The following is a 22,722-nucleotide window of genomic DNA, read 5'->3' as shown; positions in this document are numbered from 1 at the left end:
AAAGGTGAAAAGTAAAGGATGACCAGTGAAATAAAATACATAAGAACACTGTTGGCTTGAACTTGCCTGCCTCGATTTTCTTGTGAGGTTGAACAGGAGTAAAGGACCATTCTTTTTGCTATTAAATGTAAGCATTACCGTTAAGCTTGAATTTACCACCCCTCAAGGTATTTTGGCTGGTCCATGGGGGTTCCAGCAAATGGGGTATTGCTGTTAAGGGGTACCAAAACACAACAACAACAACAACAAGAGAGCCAAATGACCCTGAATCGCTCACCTGTGATATATTGCACATTGGTTTGATAAGAAATCTGGATGGTTCAAAGTACCGGTAGTTAAGGTCTTTTAGAAGTCTGGATCATTTTTTACCCCAATGCCAAAGTTTGGACAATAAAGGTAGAGGTCCACTTAATGATGTATTATGCCAAATAGCTCTAGTCCTTGTGAATTCGGAGATAATTTTTTTTAATGCTTCTATTATATACAAATATTGAAAACCTAAGCCTATGAACACAGGGCTAAAGTTTGAACAATCTTAATAGTGGTCCAATAAACGATGCTTCATACCAAATATCTAAGGCCTTCACCTTTTGGTTTCGGAGAAGATTTTTTAAGTTTTCATCATATACATATATAAGGAAACCCATGACCGCCCGGGTGGGGCCATTTTTTGACCCCAGGGCCAAAGATTGAACAATATTGGTACAAGTCAACTAGATGATATATCATGCCAAATATCTAAGCTCTTGTCACTACTTGATTTTACGTGTGTATCTATATATGTATATTTGTTATTAATTGTTGTATGTGGCCCATATTGAAAATTGGTATGTGTACTAAATATGTTATCCAGTTTAAATTAAGACGTTACTTGTCTTTGTGAGTTCAAAGAAGATTTTTTAAGTTTTCACTATAACACATATAGAGAAAACCCATCAGCCCCGGGGTGTGGCCAATTTTGACCCCAGGGCCATAATTTGAACAAATTTTGTAGAGGTCTACTAGACGATGAATCATGCCAAATATCTAAGCTCTAAGCCACGTAAGTTCAGAGGAGATGATTTTGAAGTTTTCAAGTTATAAACATATAGAGAAAACCCATCAGCCCCGGGGTGTGGCCAATTTTGACCCCAGGGCCATAATTTGAACAAATTTTGTAGAGGTCCACTAGACGATGAATCATGCCAAATATCTAAGCTCTAAGCCACGTAAGTTCAGAGGAGATGATTTTGAAGTTTTCAAGTTATAAACATATAGAGAAAACCCATGACCCCCCAAAGGGGCGGGGCCAATTTTGACCCCAAGGCCATAATTTGAACAATCTTTGTAGAGGTCCACTAGACGATGAATCATGCCAAATATCTAAGCTCTAGTCCAAGTAAGTTCAGAGGTGATTTTTGATTTTTTTACTATAAACATATAGAGAAAACCCATGACCCCCCGGGGGCGGGGCCAATTTTGACCCCAAGGCCATAATTTGAACAATCTTTGTAGAGGTCCACTAGACGATGAATCATGCCAAATATCTAAGCTCTAGTCCAAGTAAGTTAAGAGGAGAAGATTTTTGAAGTTTTAACTATAAACATATCAAGTATACCCATGACCCCCCGGGGCGGCGCCAATTTTGACCCCAAGGCCATAATTTGAACAATCTTTGTAGAGGTCCACTAGACGATGAATCATGCCAAATATCTAAGCTCTAATCCAAGTAAGTTCAAAGGAGAAGATTTTTGAAGTTTTCACTATAAACATATAGAGAAAACCCAAGACTCCCCGGGGCGGGGCCAATTTTGACCCCAAGGCCATAATTTGAACAATCTTTGTAAAGGTCCACTAGACGATGAATCATGCCAAATATCTAAGCTCTAGTCCAAGTAAGTTCAGAGGAGAAGATTTTTGAAGTTTTAACTATAAACATAAAGAGAATACCCATGATCCCCCGGGGCAGGGCCAATTTTGAACCCAGGGCCATAATTTGAACAATCTTTGTAGAGGTCCACTAGACGATGAATCATGCCAAATATCTAAGCTCTAGTCCAAGTAAGTTCAGAGGAGAAGATTTTGGAAGTTTTCACTATAAACATATAGAGAAAACCCATGACCCCCCGGGGCGGGGCCAATTTTGACCCAAAGGCCATAATTTGAACAAACTTTGTAAAGGTCCACTAGACGATGAATCATGCCAAATATCTAAGCTCTAGTCCAAGTAAGTTCAGAGGAGAAGATTTTTGAAGTTTTCACTATAAACATATAGAGAAAACCCATGACCCCCCGGGGCGGGGCCAATTTTGACCCAAGGGCCATAATTTAAACAATCTTGGTAGAGGACCATTTGGTTATCCTACCTACCATATATCAACAGCCTAAGCCTTGTGGTTTTGGAGAAGAAGATTTTTAAAGTTTTTCCTTTTGGTTGCCATGGCAACCCGAGTTCTGCATGGAATTCAATTCTTTGAACAATTTTCAAAGGGGACCATCCAAGGAACATTCCTGTGAAGTTTGGATGAAATTGGCTAAGCGGTTTATGAGGAGATGTCGTTTAAAGTAAAAGTTTACGAACGGACGGACGACGGATGGACGCCGGACAAATTGTGATCACAAAAGCTCACCTTGTCACTATGTGACAGGTGAGCTAAAAACAACAACACCATATATGTACTTCTTTATGACATTAAAAATCAACATACTACACAAGTACAAAGTTATATAGTTGACTATAAATTAATGACAACACTTACTATTAATATTAACATACTATATTTGAATTATGTTACGGCTCAGTTTGCAAATAACATTCGAGATAGAAGTTATGTACATGTTTATGTATTCATGACAAGCATTTGTTCACAGACTTACATGTAACTGTATGAAAACTACAATTTTAATGACTTTTTTGTCTTCTTTTTCTTTCAAAAGCACTAGATTTCGTCTGTACAGCGGTTCATAATTTTTTTTGTTCATAACCATCACAAAATATATGTAAAATAGTAGATATACATAATGTTGGGTTTGGTCATAAAATAAGATTAATTTTCTATAGCATTGCCGACAAAGCCCTCCAATCACTGAGCTTGCTTTTCAATGCAATGCCATTTGATCATAACATATTAATGGAGAGTTATAGTTCTAAACATTCCGAAAAAATGAAAATAACATACAAGCTTTAAGGCAGTTGAATTCTAAATAAGGTTAACATACAAGGACTTAGTTAGTTTGGAAAGTGATAAATTGTAATGTTCCTGGGATCATGTAGTCCAGAGCCGGAATATAACCATTTCTGTTTTAGTGAAATTTATAAAGTATTTGATTTTTTACGAGTACCCCTGTTATCGCTATTACATTTTTAGGATGATTTTGTGAATTTAATATTAAAGTCGTGGTTTTAGTATAAAATGTCTAAACGTTCTGTGGTTTTGGATAATTAAACTTTAAACGTTAATACTTGAACCATAATAATTATTTCCAATCATTTGGTTTTGTAAGCAATTATTGTTAATCGCTTGTATATAATACTGATTTCATCCTTAATATTTGGGACAAAACAGTCTGAGAATAGATTTGTAGTTTATTTTAAGGTAGCATGGCCAAAATAACATATACTTGACAATTTGATCAGGAACAATGAAGAGCATATATAATGACACATGACAAATCTTAGAGGGTTACACAATGATTCCGATATCCCACAATGAACTATTAATGACAGGCTTAAACAGCATAGCAATTTAGCAATGTTCTAGCAAATCTGACTAATAAATAAAATTTTGAACTTGAATACAAATAATCCACCATACTGGTTCCCACATCAATCCACCCTATCCCACAATGCTCTGTTATACAAATAATCCACCATACTGGTTCCCATCTCAATAACACCTATCCCACAATGCTCTGTTACTGACTGGTCCCCATCATGGCTTGCAGCTGGTTTCCACACATGGCCTGTATTTTCTGGACAGTGGCCGGACAGTTGAGCTGAAAATGACCGGTCAGCCCGACCTGTGACCTCGCCGATTGGACAGCATCCTTGATGGCCATCAACACAGACAATGACAGTAGGAAAGGGGGCTCTCCTATACCCTGGAAGTAAAACAAAGAGTGATAAAACAGAGATTTGGCCTAGATTAGTATGAAAATATTTAGGTAATTCTAAATTGATTATATGTCTAGGGTCAAGTTCTCATTACAAAACCTATCTACCATGCAGAAAAACAACAACAACAAACATCAAGAAAAAACAACATACATCAAGAAAACTAGAGATTGCTCTTTTGAAAAAGCGCTTGTCTCCCCCATTGTGAAGTCGCAGGTGAGAAATAATCAATGATGGACATGAAATTTGTACTTTTGGACTGGAGACGAACAAACAAAGGGGTCATCTAGTGATCATGACCAAACTGTATACCAACTATGAAGTTCCTGGGTCCAAGTATGAAGTTTCTAGGTCTAAGTGTTCTTTAGTAAAAAAGCAGAAAGAAGTGTGACATACGGACTGGTGACCAACAAATTGTTTTTCACCAGTCCTGAAGGTCACTGTGACCTTGAACAACTGACCTCAAAGCCCTTTGACCTCCCTGCCCGAAAATCAATAGGGGTCATGACCAACTGGCATACCAATTATGAAGTGCCTGGTTGCAAGCCTCACTGCCAATCACTGCAAGCATATCATTTTCCACCTGAAGGTCACCACATCCTTGACCTTTGACCTACTGATCTCAATATCATAAGGGTTTATGTACTGGTGTGACCAACTTGCATACCAAGTATGAAGTTCCTGGACCAAAAGGATCTAGAAACTGTTTTTTCAACTCAAGGTCACAGTGAACTTGGCTTATGACCTTCTGTTCTCAAAACCAATTGGGGTCATCTACTGGTCATGACCAACTTGCATACCAAGTACGAATCAGATGAATCACCTTGCCAGTTGGGAGCACTCATCCATTTTCTTGTAAAGATCACCATGACTTTGTCCTTTAATCTGCTGTACCCTAAGCCAATAGGTGTGATCTACAGACCATGGCATGCATGCCAAGGCGACACAATAAGGCCAATCCAAATCAAATCTATGTTTATTATATATAAATGCAGCAACATCTGGCTGTTTACCAAAAATCAAAATAAAATTATATTTTAATTAAGTCAACTGATTTTTTTACTTTTAGGGTATGGGATATGGAGGGAACACAAATTGAAGACATATGACCTTTGACTCTAAGTGTGACATTGACCTTCACTCTGCACAATGTCTTAATATGCTGAACATTTGTGGCAAGTTATTTCAAAATCCTTCAAGGGGTTCAGGACATATGGAGCGGCAACAAAAAATAGTCATAGTAAAGTCATAAGACCTTTGACCTTAAAGTGTGACTTTGACCTTGAACCACACTGGTTGAAACATGCGCTCTGCACATCGTCAGAATATGCGAAAATTTGTGGTGAGTTTTTTAAAAATCCTTCCAGCGGTAAAAAAATAATGGAGCAGGACAAGATTTGTGACAGACAGACAGTCAACTCAGGCAAAAATAATATGTCTCCCAATTTAAGGGGGGGGGGGGGGGGGGGGGGGGGGGGGGGGGAGGGCAGCATACTTGCAAGCATGTTCACATTGTTCTTTAAGTTCAGACAGTGTTTTTCTAGTTTCACATAACATTCACATAAATATTGCCCTAACTTATGAAACCATAAAATTATGAGATACTAGGCACAGAACATTGAGTCCCGCGACTGCCCCCTTGTGACCCAAGCTCATACACACCTGTAATGGAAATATGGAGAGCATGACAAACAACAAACCTTGGAGGAGTACACAATGGTCTTGTAGTCATGGTTCTTTAGGATGGTGACATTAAACTTCCTCGGAATACTGCGGATGTTAGGCACCTTATACGACAGGGGACTACAATTCTGCATGAGACCCGTACTGTCAACTTCTATTTCTTCTGAAGTCACAAAACCTTGGCCCTAAAATATTTATAAAACTGATAAAATAGAAATTGATATATCAAAAATGGTCACAAAAGGCAATATTCTCAAAACTGGGGAAGAGATTTATGTCCTCTAACTACTAACAGTGACTACGATTCTTGCAGTCCTTTCAACTTCAATTTCTTAGGAGGTTATGAACCCTAGGCCCTGAAGCAATAAATAATAATACATGGTTGTATAATCCATCAGTTTACTCTTAATCTTAGTCACCCATTTCAAACAACATTTCAAGATATAAAACTTTTATAATTGATAAAGATCTTTAAGAGTTCTGGAAATTGATGACAATGTTTGTTCGTTCATTTTCGTTGAAGTTGATTAGTTTGCCTAGTTGTGCAAGGGACATTACTCTTGAATGAGTTTATTCAGAGTGAAAGAACATGTTCACCACATTTAATAATAGTGCAATTGAAAATTGATGTATTATACATCATATTGATGTATTATACATCATATTATGGTCTATAAAGGTTTTTACCAACACGAAGGTTTTAGTTTTTACAAGATAGTTCAAAGGGCTATTGAACATGATGGCATGACATTTTTAGAAGAAAGGGAGCTAATACATGTCTTGAAGAGTTTACCTGGACAAATCCCCCTTCAATCTGGCCGATGTCGATGGCTGGGTTCAGACTTTTTCCGACATCCATTATAATGTCAGTTCTCAGCACCTGAAGAAGAACCTCTATGAAAAATAAGGAAAAATGCTGTCACAGATATTTAATTACTGTATAAGTTGATAAAGATTCAAGAAAAACTGAAGACTGTATCACAACGTTCACAATTAATTGTTTACAGACGCATGGACGACGGACACTGCGTCTTTGGCTAGTTGACATAATAAAACAAGTACAGCTAAAACAAATGTCTGCAATCTTGTTAGAAATACTGCAGATCACATTTGAATACTTCTAACTTCTACAGCAGTAAAGATTTGAAAGTTTACAATTAACAAAGATCTGAAAAATCAGCCCCATGTCAAATAATTAAATCAAATTTACAAGACATGTAATACATCTACATGTAGTAATTGCCATACAGCTACATTATCTTGTCTGTGACCTCAAAACAGGTCCACAATATAACCATTATGGTAAATGGGGTCTGATAATCAATAACAATAAAAGAAAACAGCATATTGCATACACGAAAAAAGAAAAAGTAATTGTAATTTCCAGTTGATGATAAATGGCGAAGCTATCAAACTTATTGACAATTTTACATATCTAGGTAGAAGTTCTACACACACTGGAAACATGCATTCTGCTGTAAAATAGTTAGAGTGACACTCTTATTCAAAATCAACACAAACACATGTATAACAAACATTAGTTTTGAGTGATAAACATCTAATTACTAACTAAATAATGCATTTATGGAAAATATTTATTACTGATAACAAAATTGTAACTGTGTTTTTAATAGCTGAAAACGCAAAAATAATAAATGACTGGTGAGTGCTAAAAGATTTACTGTGATATATAACAAACTCACACGGTAGAAATAATGTACCATGTTTTTGCACATTTCTTTCAAATCAAATACAGTATCCTTCAAAAGAACCACTGTTTTTTTTATATTTATTCATCCTTTTCGGTAAATAAAAACAATCGTATTAATTGTGGTTCATCTTATTTGGGAGTAAGAGTGCATCTTTAAATGTATTGATATACACTTCAAACTTCTAGGGTTGTTTACTAAACGATCACTAAAAAATTGTTTTCTGAATTTTTGGCAAATGATCTATAACTAAACCCGTCCCTGCATTTTTTTAATAAAAAACACTTTCGATTAGTCCTTCATACATAAATACACCCAAAGCTAGCTCAATCTGATAGTCTGTGTCAGGTTTTCCAGTTTCACTGCCTGTCACCCAAGTGCCTGTCCGTCTGTATTTTCTAAGGCGTTTTGGCCCAAAATGCCATTCTTTGAGGTTTTTCAACTGAACCTTGACTCAAATGGCATTCTAAGCATCAAACTGGGCAGTTCTACACATCTTTGCACAGATTTCAAGTTCTCGCAGTCAAATTTTCACCAAATTTGGACATTTTCAGTGCTCGTAAGATTGCAGACGACTCATTTTTTTTTTTTTAAAATAGGCAAAGTTGTGAAAACCAGGAAATAGCATATTTTGATCAACCGGACAAGATAAATGCATTTAATTGTGAACATTTGCAAGAAATAGTGAAAAGCAATACATTTCTTACCAAAAATAACACTTTTTAAACAAAGCAGTTTGGTCCCTTTTAGGTTACACACCACCATTGTTATTCCCTATATAATTCAATGTAAAATTATAATTTTCAGACAACATTTAAAGGCATTTCGAGCGAATGCAGGCTATGATAACCACATATATTCTTAAAGTACAAGCTTTAAATTACCTTTTAAGCCAATAAAAAAGGGGAGTCAAGTTATTCCTAAGAAAAATCACTCCACTTGAAAAACAAACTCTAAAAATTGCACCGTCCGCCATGACAGATCTTCCAAAATGACCTTCCAACTATAGGACAGCAGTTTATGCTTTAATCCCTACTCTAAATGATAAATCAAGCAAGAATAGATACTTAAGGTATAAAAGTTTCAGGAATAATGATAGTTTTGATTTACAGTGTATTGAGCATGTGCAAACATGTCTATCAATCATAAGAACTTTTTTTTTTTATTGAGAATTTTCCACACAACGGAAGTACATATGACGTAATGGTGACGTCATTCCTATAACCAAGATGACAGTACCTGATTTTCCCCTGTCAGCACATCAATCTCCACTTCCGTACACACCACACCATAGCTATAGTATGGGAATATTTTTTTCCCAATCTTCTTCTCTCGATTGTATTCATCCTGGGGGTTCCTTAAAACAATTACCGTAGTTTTTCATTTAAAGCTGCACTCTCACAGATTGAACGTTTTGACAAGTTTTTATTTTTTGTCTTGGAACGAGCCAATTTTGGTGAAAGTCCATGGAACCCAGTTATATAAGACTGCTGACAAAAGATAAGAATGCAGTTTTTTATATTTAAGTTCAAGAATTGATGTTTAATACATTTTTCTTAAACTGTTAGTAATGGTTTAGGCCATAAAACATTCACTTTCGAACAGAAATATGATCTGATTTTTAGTCAGCAATCTTATATCATTAGTTTGCAGATATTCATGCAAAAAATTGCTCTTTCCAAGACAAAAAAAAAAAGGTGGAAAAATTGTATATGTGTCAAAGTGCAGCTTTAACGGATCTACAAATGGTCGTAAAAAGCTCCATTAACCATTATTTATAATGTTTATTTGGATGAATTGTGACCCCACATGATTTTGGTATTATTTGAAAGAGCATTGCTTGCTGATCACTTATAGAGCTATCACTGAATGTGATAAATATCCCCAAATGACACCCTCAAAGGAAATTATAGTGAAATAGAAATCACACCTAAAATTGATAATGCTGTGAATTGGTTATGGTTCTTGGACCCTGCACTTACTGGTACTTGCGTTTTGCTTTACCATTGTATTAAGTTCAAATAAATTCAATCAAGTAGTTTTCAAGTTATGCTCTGGACAAGATAAAAAAGGGCATTTTGTCTGTAATTTGCAAAAATAGATTTATGGTACATGTTCACTTAATGTCCTCTCTTTAAGCTCAACAACTGTATGAAGTTTCAATTATATCCATCCAGAAGTTTTCAAGTTGTTGTCCCTGCAAAAGTTTGCACACAACAACAAACACAAAAAGGGCAATAACTCTGTAATTTGCTAGAAAAGAGTTATGCATTGTATACATTTCACTTCCTCTCATTGTGCTTTATCATTGTATGAAGTTTTATTAGATTCTGTTTTTAAGTTATCCTCCAGACAAGATAAAGTTACAAAGGGCAATCACTTTGCAATTAGCTAAAATACAGTTATGGTTCTTGTACAATGCACTACATGTACCCCTAATGATGTTCTATCATTGTGTGAATTTTAATAAAATTCTATCCTGTGGTTTTTAAGTTATGCTCTCGACAAAGAAAAGTACCTCTACAATGTTTTCTGATAATCAATTTTCAATCCCTATAACTTACCTCGAAAATCCAATTGCTGTCAGTTTCACTCTTTCATTGTACGCTAAATCACACTGGAATTGAATTCAGATATTTTCACTTTTCAAGTAATGGAACAACATGAGGTTCATTCAATACAGAATCTATTAAACCTGGGCTGCATTCAATAACAACCTTAGATTTCATTCACTTTTGAGGTTAGAATCCAAGTGTTTTGATTGAACAGTAAAAATAACTGGCCAATAGACTGAATGGAATCAATGAGGCATGTCTAAGAATAAGAATAAGAAGTATATTGAATATGGCACCTTGTTTTCTAAAAATGATAAAAAGAGCCAGTGCTCAAATGCGATACCCTTTTTATATCATTAAAACTGCTTAAAACATAAAATGTCAATACATAACATATTCATTTTATGAAGCTATCCAACAAGACGTTTACATCAGCACTTATTGACAATAATTTAAGCTAACAGCACAAATCACTTCATTATAAGATCATAAGACTAGAATTGCATGAATCATATGTCAATTATTGGGAGGTATAAGTCACTATGATAATGACCTTTGACCTTCTAAACCAAAAAGCTATTTGGTAACCAGTGTACCTTCCAAGTTTAAGATCTCTGCAACCAATGATTCAAAGGTTATGAATTGGAAATCAAAATAAAATACCAAATGCGGATGACACCATCAGTAATGTGTCTTCCATGCATTGTAGTAGAAACAAAATTGAATCAACCAACCACTAACCAGTTGTTCCCAGGTGATATTGGGGTGCTTCTCCCATAACGGGGTCAACCTATCCTTCAGAATTGTACACGCCTCCTGTTGACAAGAAAAACAATGGGTTTTTTTAATTAAAAAACAATAAGGTTCTTACTTCTGCGTTTGATCCAAGTATTATTGACTTCAGTGTTTTTTTGTAGATTCTGATTTTATTAGGGTCTGGCAATAATCGGAAAGTCGAAAACGACCTCCAGGATAAGAATACCGTACTAATAACCCTTATAATAAACATTACTGGTAACACAGAAGAAACCCATTTATTAAATAATAATACAAAAATTTAAAACTGAATGACGTGTTACTTTGTTGTCTGACATTATTTCATCATCGCACAATAAAACCTGTCATGACTTAACAAGAGCAGAGTGGAATAGGGCCATCCTGCACAACATGGAATATGGACAAATGTATTTGGTAATATGAATTACTTAAAGATTTATAATGTGTATATAATAACTCTCTTTATGGAAAATGAAATAAAATGAAAATTTTGTATTTCCAAAAAAGCTATTAAAGCAACCTTTTCTGAAAAATTTCATTTTTTGTCATATTTATATACTAAATCTTTTATCCACTGTGGTGATAAGGTATTATATATTTTAAAACAATTGTGAGAAAGTTATGATAAATGAACTAGTCACTCTTGTTGTGACGATTTTGCGTGAGAGTGTGGTCTTGTAGTTTGGGGGAAACCAAAGTACCCAGAGAAAACCCACTTGTCCAACTTGGTGACCACTTATCCATTGATATCGCATTATTGTAGATCAGTTATAAACCAAAAATAGTTAATATAACTTGAAATCAATCCTGAATTACCATGACAGCGGGTCCACAAAAATCTGTGCCTGTACTACCCCCAGTGGTGATAGTGTTGGAAAGTTTCTCTGTAGACGTCTCATTAATGTAGATCTTAACCATTGGAATGTCCAGCACGCGGGACGCAACCTGAAATGACGATAAGGTACCATGACACAAAAACTTATGATTATTTTACATATCTATAATATTCCCATTGAAAGCAACCTCGGATATATATGAATGGTTTACAATGGCAGATATCCTTACATTAAACTATGCTGCAAGTATATCGGGAAGTTATTTCCATTTAGCAGTTAAACTTAAAGCTACACTCTCACAGATTGACCATTTTAACAATTTTTTTTTATTTTTTTGTATTGAAAAGAGCAAATCTTTGCGTTAATATTTGCATACCAATGATATAAGATTGCTGACAAAAAGCAGATCATAGATTTTCATATTTCCTTTCGAAAACTAAAGTTTTATGGTGTAACTAACGGTTTAAGAAAAATGTCTAAAACATCAATTTTTTAACTAATATATAAAAATCTGCAATCTGATTTTTTATCAGACATCTTATATATCTGGTTTCCATGGAATTCCGCAAAAATTGGCTTGTTCCAAGACAAAAAATAAAAAAAGTTGTCAAAACGTTCAATCTGTGAGAGTGCAGCTTAAATGGCTTTACTCTTTGGAATCTTTTTTTTTTGTGAAATATCCATTTTGCTGGCACTGCTAAGAGAATTTTGGTGTGATTCGAGAAAAATAATAATCAAAACCTAATACATAAGATAGGACGCAGGCAACTTTCCCCCCAAGATTCTGGGGTAAAATAAGTGTGCCCTATACATAGTATAATACAGTAAAAGTTCTGTCTTTTATCCCATAGAACATCATCTTAGTGCAAGAACTCAATATCTGCTTCTATTTCTATATGCAGTTATTGAGTTATTGCACTAAGGTGACGAATTATTATTAAGTATTAACCTCAGTTGTTTTAATGGGTAGTCCAGGTTAAAAGGATCGTTTTTAATTAGATAAATAATGTGCAACTTTTGCAATGTTTGGTTATTAAATTTTTACATTTTTAATTAATCCAACATACCTTATACTTTTAGAGCAAATAATTGTAGGGATGGAAACTGGATACCAAATCGGTATCAAGATATTCGTATCAAGTATTCGAATACTATCCGGATACTCGTATCAAATTGTTTTGATAATAAGTAAATTTCCTATTATATGTCACCCACCTTCTGTTATTTGACATAATTGTCCACTTAATTTATAATTCGTCATATGGAAATTTCACTTTTTCATTCATTCTTTCTCAGTCTTAATAATTTATAATGTTATAATCAAAGCTAAACAACTCATTTTACGTCATAAAACTCATGATGAATACCACATAAACACCTCGCAAATTTGATAGTCACTTCGGCCGAGGTGGTTGCTTGGTTACTGCCACGTGCTTTCAAGTCTGTTATTTATCAGCAGGTTTCATGTTAAATGACGCTTTGATTATTTGATAGTCGATTGTAATTTTATTTCATTACATTGTTTGATTTAATGCAATACCTACAATTTCTGCGGTGTTTTGTAATGAAGGATATAATTGCGGAAAAGATAAGAAGACAAAAAGACGATCTGATTTTTTCTTTATTTACATGCGTGTACTTTTTTTTATTTATCAATAAATTAAACATGGATTAATGATCAATCCGTTTAATATCAACTAGTGCCAATTAGTGTCAATTAAGCACATCTGAGATCATAAAACAACACTTGTCATTGTAAACAAGGTCATAGAACTTCACAGGGTGCTGCACAAGGACACAATATCACGCCTTGTGCAAACACCCAATTAGCAGACGATTTGTGACACATACCCGCTTTGCGACAGACACTGTTGATCACCTGAAATATTTCATCTGAAAAGTTTTATAACAATTGCTTTGTCTCTGCTAAGCTATTTCATTGAAATTTTAATTCTTCACGAATATTCGAATACCCATTTTGGTATCCAAATACTTGCGTGATATCCGGATATCCGGATACTCAGATATTCGCTTCCATCCCTAATTAATTGGTGTTGTGTCCGTTATACATGCACGGTATATATGTGCATCAATATAATTGTGTAATGATCTTATGCCAAAATAAAACTGAATTTAAATCGAATGAAAATGAATTGTTATCATTGAAAATACAATTCCATACATTTATAAATGGCAGTAAACCCTATATTTATGAATGAGGATATTTTTATGCAAGTGCAGTCTGTCCATACTGTTGTTTGTATGTTGTGTTTCTCTAGTTCACTGTCTGTTAGGCCTCAGCCTCATACCTTTCAACAGAATATATGTTGAACCTTTTACTACTGGGCTTGTTCCCATTTCCTTTGTACAATTATATCGTCTAATAAAGTACAGACTTACTTGAATCATTTTGGTGTGTAGGCCTTGTCCCATTTCAATCCCAGAGTGGGTAACCAGCACGGTACCATCCTTGTAGATGTTTACAATGGCAGAACCCTGGGGAAAACACAAATTCCAAGGGATTGTTTTAGTTTAAAAGGTTTTTTTCTTGCAAATATTTTGCTTTGATAGACAAATACAGGTTAAAAATTTGTAAAGCATTTATCTTTACAGAAACAACATAATTTTATTACAATTTTGTTAAGATTTAATTTCACGACCTAAAAAATTTGAAAAAATAAAACCTCCACAAAATTAAATAGATTTATGAACATGTATTAAATATGAGCTCTAATTATTTTTGAGATTATCATAACACTTTATTACTATAAATGAAAATGCCTTACTTGAAATGTAAGAAAACACATTTTTAAAAGGACATTAGTTTTTAAGCTTGGTCTTGAGCTTTTCCAAATGAACAACTCCATGTGATATTACATCAATTATAATGATTAATATTTTCACAAGAATGTCATTTGTCTGATGCTCACATATTTCTACTCAAACAAAAATGAGATTTTGCTTTTACGACATTTCAATGAGATGTTGAAGAGGGATTATTTGTTTCAGTAAACATTTCAAAAAAGGTAAATTATTTTTTGTATTCATTATGTCACAAGTGGAAAAAAATGTCAACTTCTGGCATTTCCGAGGAGACCATTTTGGTAAGATCTTTCACTGAAACAAACGGTAATTTCCTTATTTCTACCTGGTTGCAAACAACAGCTGGTATGCCAACACCAAACTTCTGTGTTGTCATAGCAATACCTCTCTTCCTCAGCTTATTCTCTCTGCAAGAAAATTTAAATAGTCTGGATCCAGGCATACATTGTACTAATATGTCATAGACTTTAAAAAAATGAAATAAGTAAAAATAAAAGATTGACAAAAAACAAGTGCAACACAAAGTAATGTCAATACTCTTTCCTCGTTGTTTTTTTTCAGGTCGTGAGGAAAGGAAGTATTTTTCGTGTTATGGCTAAGATTCAAGGTACATCTTCATCAAGGTCATGGTGATGATACCTAATTCATCTTTATTTCAAACACTTGTGTCACAGAGACAGCGCCGCTTGACTATTCCGCTGCTTATCAGTGTAAGGATTGAAAAGTTTTGGCGAAACATGCATGGATCACTGTAAAATTGGATCAGAATGATGTCTGCAAAGATTTGTGTTAAATTAAAAAAACATTCAGCCTTAAATGAAATACAGACTTGCTGGAAATAGCATGCAATACATTAAAGGATTATAGGTTGTATACAATAATTCAAGAGTAACCATATTTCCTCAATTACAGTAAAGCAGAATTTCTATGTCATATAAAAAATGGCCATTATTTATATTTAATGCAAACTAGAGTTATCTTACTTGGTTATTGAAGTAGATTGGATGGTTGAGCACCATTGTATAAAGTCTCAATGCAATACATCAAGTAGTTGCTGAGCTATTAACCTATGTGTGCTTACATGCAAAACCTCAACCAGAATTTTTAAGTCAAATAATAAATGCCCATTTTTTTGCATTAAATTCAAATAAATGTTATTTAACTTCATTAATTTAGTAGGTTAGATAGTTGGGAATACATATCTAAAGTTTAAATGAAATAACTGATGTATTTACTGAGATAATGACTTAAAGGTGATTACATGCAAAACCTTAACCAAGGTATGACGCCGATGCCGCCGCCACAAACACTAGGGTGAGTAGTATAGCTCTCCATATTCTTTGAATAGTCAAGCTAAAACAACCATGCATAACAAATTCAGTAGAAATTACAATAATTACATGTTGTTAATGAGGCTAAAAAATTGAAAACTGACAACAATGCATTGTGGCATCAACTTTCCAATAATGTGACACAACATTCTATGTATTTTAGAGTAATTTATTGTTACACAACTCACTTGTTAAACTCTTTGACTGCCTGTTTTCTGATCGTGAACTCACTGCCTTCCTGACATTGCTTCCACATGTCGCGGACAGTGCAGTTCTCCAATGTTTGGCCTATAGACGTTACGTCCCCTTCTCGGTACAGATTAATCTCCCTTATCTTAAATTCAGAATAAAGTATTTAAGGTGTATGTTAAATATTGTCATGTTGTGAATATAATTTCATGTTTATATCTGACACAGCATATCGTCCCCTTAGTGAAAGAAGATAAGTGCAGTGCATTTTAATGGCACTTGTTGACTTCTTGCACCAAGTTGACGATATATTGTAAGGCATTTTACAAAACTTTACCAGAATCTGGTTGCCATGGCAAGGAAAAGAAGAGCCTTATTAGAATTTTGCTCTTGTTAAGAACGTTGGACGAAAGGATTAAGAATGTCTCAAGACTTGTTGGCAGGGAAGGCCTAAAAAGTATGCATCTAAAAGGGAAGCTACTCTTCACGATGGAAGTATGTGGTTCGAATATTATGCTCGGAAGATGAACAATTGTGCCAAGTTCAACAGAAAAAACCTTCAATCAGTTGAGGAGGCTCAAGGTTGCTACCGGTATTTAATAGGGACGGACAGATGGACGTACCCAGGGGGGGGGACAAAGTGGCGCAGCAAGAGGAGGCAAACACTTGTCTGTTCCATTAAGTTCAACAAGGGGCTTAACATGGTAACACCAGAGTGGTGAACACCTTATATACATGTGAATTGTCAGTTGGTGATTCTGTGTATTCATGTTTTAATCATCTATTCATGTTTTCGAAAGTTTGCACATCCAAACCTACACCAAGGCTATCATAATACCTCGACATTTTTCGAAAAAGAGACACGTCAAAACTGTTTCTCTTCTAACTACAACAAATAAAGCACTTCTCTATATATTGTCAGTGGTATAATTGATTTTTGGGCTACCGCCTTCATAGGGCTTCAAAACATACCTGTTCCTGAGACTTTCCCAGAGAGCAGGCAATATTAAAAAGTATTTCCTCCATAATAGCTTGCGCCTGTGGTGTCCCAAATCCTCAGAATGAGGTGTTTGGGGGACAGTTGGTCCTGCACGTGAAACCTTCCACCTTTACAGCCTCAAACTTGTAACAACTGTCAAACTTGTCCAGAGCTGCACTCGTCACCTACAGCGAAATTAACAAAGCATGTTTTAAAATGGATTTAACTATAACACAAAGTATAGAAGGCAGCATGATTTACCAAAGCTTTACATATATGTAAGTTAATTTGGAATCGAGAGTGGGCTTAAATATCAAAATGTTATCTCACTGTTTGAAATTATTTATAGTGAAATATCATTCATATTTCACTGATAAACCTCTATTAACTACCGGAAAGCATATAAAGTAATTAAATCAAAACATAAACTAAACTTACCTCATAGGAAGCATCCATACTGAAACCACCTTTGTTATACATCTGCATCTCCAAAGCCTTCAGCTGGCCTGCACGGGTCACTCCAACCTAAACAGAAGCCAATTATATACTACATGCTGGTATTCATAAAACAATTTAAGTCATTTCTTAACTTGAGTCAATGTCTTAAATTTTTCGAAATCAAATTCAAAGAAAAAAATAAGCGTTTTTAACATAAATGTATGTATTTTCAATAAAGGAATTAAGAATTTATTAAGCCATTATCTCTTGTTTAAAGAGGTACTAAACTTAAGAAAACGACTTAAGTTCAAAGGAAATGACTTAAGATGTTTTATGAATAGACCCCAGGAATTAAGTGACTGACTGTGCACGTGACAACACATTACTTTTCCAGCAGAAGCAATGTTTATAGAAAAGTTCTGAAAAGGGTCGTATGATATGAGCAAGCACCTCCCTGTTTCATGGATGTGATAAATAATATTATACATGTAAGTCATCAAGTTCATACAAAATTCTGCAATCTGATATGGACATAAATCCACAGGTGCATATTATCACTTGTAAAATTTGTATCCAATTTTCAAATCTTGAATGGTTTTGAGTTTGGCCAAGGAGACTGCTATTGCATTAGCAGTGTATGTATAGCATGTGTCATAAATACTACGTTGGAAGGCAACATTTTGCTTTGAAATGAAGACTTTAAAAAAAAGATAACTGCACTATTTCGTCACAATTTCAAATGAAACATCGCGTATGAAGCCCCACCTTCAGTCTTTTACCAGAGTTTGATTGAGAGTTTAGTTTCTTAAAATTTTTCACAGAACAGCCATCTAATGGATCACTGTCAGAACATAATAATTTTGGAAACAGGTTTCTCTAAGTGTTTGATGAAACTATTCACTTTATCAAACTCAGCGAATAAAATGAAGGCGACGCTCTTAAACCAGCATAGACTGCTCTTTGTTTCGTTTAAAACAGTGTAGTAAAAGAAAAGTTATCTTTGTTTTAAATCCTCATTTCAAGCAAAATGTTGCCTTCTGAGGTAGCATATATGACGTAATTTACACATGGTATATACACACTGATTAGGACAGCTCACAATGACACAAAGCAGACGTCAATATCATCAATTGTGTGTGAAATACAAAATTTTCATATTAGATTCTCACTAAATATTGTACCTTATACTTGGCATAGAATGGATGTCGTTTGCCAGTAATCTCCATGTCAACTTCTCGCGGCAACACAAGCCTAACTGGTTTCTTGAACCTATCAATATGTTTACAGGGAAGCAATGATGAACAAGTAAAATATATATTCTACAGTGACTATCATGTACTATTATAATAGGATATATACATATTACTAATACCAGTAACCATTTATCATTCCAGAAGCAGATTTCATAAGTCATCTGACGTCATTTCTTAGCTTAAGTCCACTCCCTATGATTTTTGAAGTCATATTAAAAAAAAAGAAGTTTTATTAACATTCAGTTTAGTATAATCAATAAAATCAAGGAAAACAAGTTTTTTAGTTATTATTAGGTAAAAAAGAATATGAGGAGTGAATTAACTTGACTGAAGTTAGGAAATGACTTACCGTAAATGACCGGTTATAAGACACACTTTTTTCCCTCAGATTTCGATGTAAAAAAAATGCCTGCATCTAACAACCAGTAACAAGCTTTTGACATTTTTTTTTCTGAGGTCGATTTCAGGCAGGAATTGGATCTTCAGAGAAATTAGCGAACATGTTATCAATTACATTTTGGGAGGTGTTCATGTGTAGTAAACATCAAAAAAATATCTACATTAAAGTTATGGAAGCCAGAACTACAGAGAAATAAATGGTAAAACAAGAGGCACATCAGTGCCTGTGCTCCACTGGCCAAAAGGTTCAAGCAAAGACCACCTAACGAACATTTTCGTCAAGTTTCATAGAAATACAATCATCAATTTTTGAGGAGAAGTTATTTAAAAAAATTTTTTACTTTAATAGCTCTGGCTGCCATGTTGTGCAGTGGACCGAAATGATTTGGGCAATTTGAGTAAAGGAGCACCAAACAAACATTTCTGTCAAGTTTTATCGAAAAAAGGTCATCGGTTTCGACGACAAGTCGTATAAAGTTTTTTTTTATTTTTTAGCTCTGGCAGCCATGGTGTGCAGTGGACTGGAACCATTTAACAAATTTTGGTTAATGACCACCCAAGGAACATTTCTGTCAAGTTTCATCAAAATCTGATCATTGGTTAACATTTAATCTGAATAGATTATGAAGCAAATATCTAACCTGAACAAGAACTGATGAGATAGAATCGACTTGGTGTTTCACTTACACTTTTCGGCCATTTAAGTTACTAAAAATAGCTGTTTCATAAACTTTCAGAATGTCACTTAAACGAAAATTAATGTTCAGTCTATATATACTTTCCTATGTATAAATGTAAGGTTTTTAAATTGATCTTTTTGTGAGAACTTTATGCTTATATGTTTACTCATAAATTATTATTGTTTAAAAATTATTTAAAGATGCTATAGGTGAAAAATTAAGACATTATTTTTTTTTCTATTAAAGGGAGGTAATTCAGTAGTAAAATGTAATCAAAGCTATTAAAGCATGGCATTTCTTTTCTAATCATGTTGATATTATTACAGTCTATTCAAGCAAGATGCCTTTTGTTTTTACATAGTACCCATAGGTTCTGAAAAACAAGGAGCACTATTCCCAACAGAAGGATGTCACTCCCTATCACTGCATGAGCATCATAATAAAGAAATGTTTACTCAAACTGCAAGCTGCTCAATTGAAATAGGTATTTACCTCAAGCATACAGTTTTATAATGTGGCAAAATAGTCGGACTACTAGATTGTCATTCGGACTAGTAAAATATGCCATTATGCTAGTCCAACTGGCTAGTAGGTTAAAATGTTTTTCGTGAAGACTGCGGACGAGAAGTCCTTAAAGGTTTTTCTATTTTTAACTCTCGCAGCCATGTTGTGCAGCGGACCGGAACCATTTGGGCAATTTGGTTAAAGGGCATCCCGATGAACATTTATGTAAAGTTTCATCAAAATCTGATAATCGGTTTCTGAGAAGATGTAGTTTAACGTTTTTTTCTATTCTTAGCTCTGGTGCCCATGTTGTGCAGCAGACCAGAACTGTTTGGGCTATTTTGGTTAAGGACTACCCAAGTAACATTTCTGTCAAGTTTCATTGCAATACGATCATCGGTTTCTGAGGAGAAGTCGTTTAAAGGTTTCTCTATTTTTACCTCTGGGGGCCATCTTGTGCAGTGGACCGAAACCATTGAAGCAAATTTGATAAAGGACCATCCAAGGAACATTTCTATTAAGTTTCATCAAAATCTGATCATCGGTTTCTGAGAAGATGTTCTTTAAAGGTTTTTTAGCTCTGGCGGCCATATTGTGCAATGGACCGGAACCATTTGAGCAATTTTGGTAAAGGACCACCAAAGGAACATTCCTGTGAAGTTTTGTCAAAATCCGCTTATCAGTTTCAGAGGAGATGTCGTTTAAAGTAAAAGATTACGCACGCACGCACGCATGCACGCACGCACGCACGCACTCACGACGGACAATCTGTGACGACATAAGCTCCATGGCCTTCGGCCAGTGGAGCTAAAAACTAGTTTGGTCAGAATTATGTAGAAAGGGATATCACTCGCGTCATCTCGATTGAGTTTATACGGGTTAAAACGGCAGTTGAAGATCAGGATATAGTGTATCATAAAACGTTTAGTATTTTATATTTTCATTATTGTACAAATAAAATTATTCAATATTTTTTTGTATAAATCAATAATTAAACATGCAAATAAAGAAGCATAGAAGTGCACTGTCAAAATATTTTTTGTCAGTGGTATGATAATGTGCGAAAAACTCGCAATGCCTTTAAGCAGTTTAACATACCAATAGTATAAACTGTTGCAATAAAAGTCTTGTTTTTTCGCACGTTCCACATTCTTTATACTTTCCTGTAGGTGTTGAGAACAAACACGTACAAAATAAGGTTTTTGCTATACAAAACTTTTCATTCTAGACAGGTTATCGCTTAAGCTGAACCGTCAGAAAGAATATTTTGCTTTGTATTAGTATTGTATGGTTTTAAAAATAACCATCTCCATTTTCACGAAAAAAAATAATAATTTGTCACTGTCAACAAGCATGGTGGCCGATATTGGCAGACGATTTAAACATTTTTTCTATGCGTCCTAAAACCCAAAACAGAAGTTTTTTTCTCGAGTTTTTCACGGATTTTTTTGCCTGCATCCTATAACTCCTATCATCTTATAACCAGTCATTTACGTTAAGATGTTTTATGAATACTGACCCCTGGTTGATAACTGGTCTCAATTTCTTGAAACTTTTTAAGTCCCTTATAAATGATTAAGCTAAGCTCACTATATTTGTTTTTCAATAGCTTGCATAATATTACTCCTTGTTTTTGTACTTTAAATAGGAATTATCCTTATGATAATCACAATAAACCATTTCTTATTTATCAAAATTCAATTGAAGAATGTATTTTGGCTACTTAAGCCTGTTAAGCTTAAGAAGTTTCGAGAAATTGGGGCCAGTACTAGCCATCATCTGTAGGATCTGATTGAGGATCAATCCTGAGACATTACAATCTAGTGTGGAATAGGCCAGAGACATTACAATCTAGTGTCGAATAGGCCAGAGACATTACAATCTAGTGTCGAATAGGCCAGAGACATTACAATCTAGTGTCGAATAGGCCAGAGACACTACAATCTAGTGTCGAATAGGCCAGAGACATTACAATCTAGTGTCGAATAGGCCAGAGACATTACAATCTAGTGTCGAATAGGCCAGAGACACTACAATCTAGTGTGGAATAGGCCAGAGACATTACAATCGAGTGTCGAATAGGCTCGAGACACTACAATCTAATGTCAAAAAGGCCCGAGACACTAGAATCTAGTGTTGTATAGGCCAGAGACACTACAATCTAGTGTAAAATAGGCCTGAACACTACAATCTAGTGTCAAATATGTCAGAGACACTACAATCTAGTGTTGAATAGGCCCAAGACATTACAATTAAGTGTCAAATAGGCCCCAGACACTACAATCTAGTGTGGAATAGGCCCGAGACACTACAATCTAGTGTTAAAAAGGCCCGAGATACTACAATCTAGTGTGGAATAGGCCAGAGACACTACAATCTAGTATCAAAATGGCACACTACAATCTAGTGTCGAATCGGCCCGAGACACTACAATCTAGTGTCAAAAAGGCACACTACAATCTATTGTCGAATC

The 22,722-nt window shown here is 34.8% G+C and overlaps 1 pseudogene; it reads right to left on the bottom strand.

Annotated features, from left to right (window-relative positions):
- Positions 1–2,647: 2,647 nt before the first annotated feature.
- Positions 2,648–22,722, bottom strand: part of LOC128235864 (xanthine dehydrogenase/oxidase-like) — a 45,337-nt pseudogene continuing 25,262 nt past the window's right edge.

The sequence above is a fragment of the Mya arenaria genome, chromosome 5 (assembly GCF_026914265.1).
Source record: "Mya arenaria isolate MELC-2E11 chromosome 5, ASM2691426v1".
NCBI lineage: Eukaryota > Metazoa > Mollusca > Bivalvia > Myida > Myidae > Mya > Mya arenaria.
The sequence above is the reverse complement of the archived record's forward strand: the minus strand, read 5'-3'. Positions and strand labels throughout refer to the sequence as shown.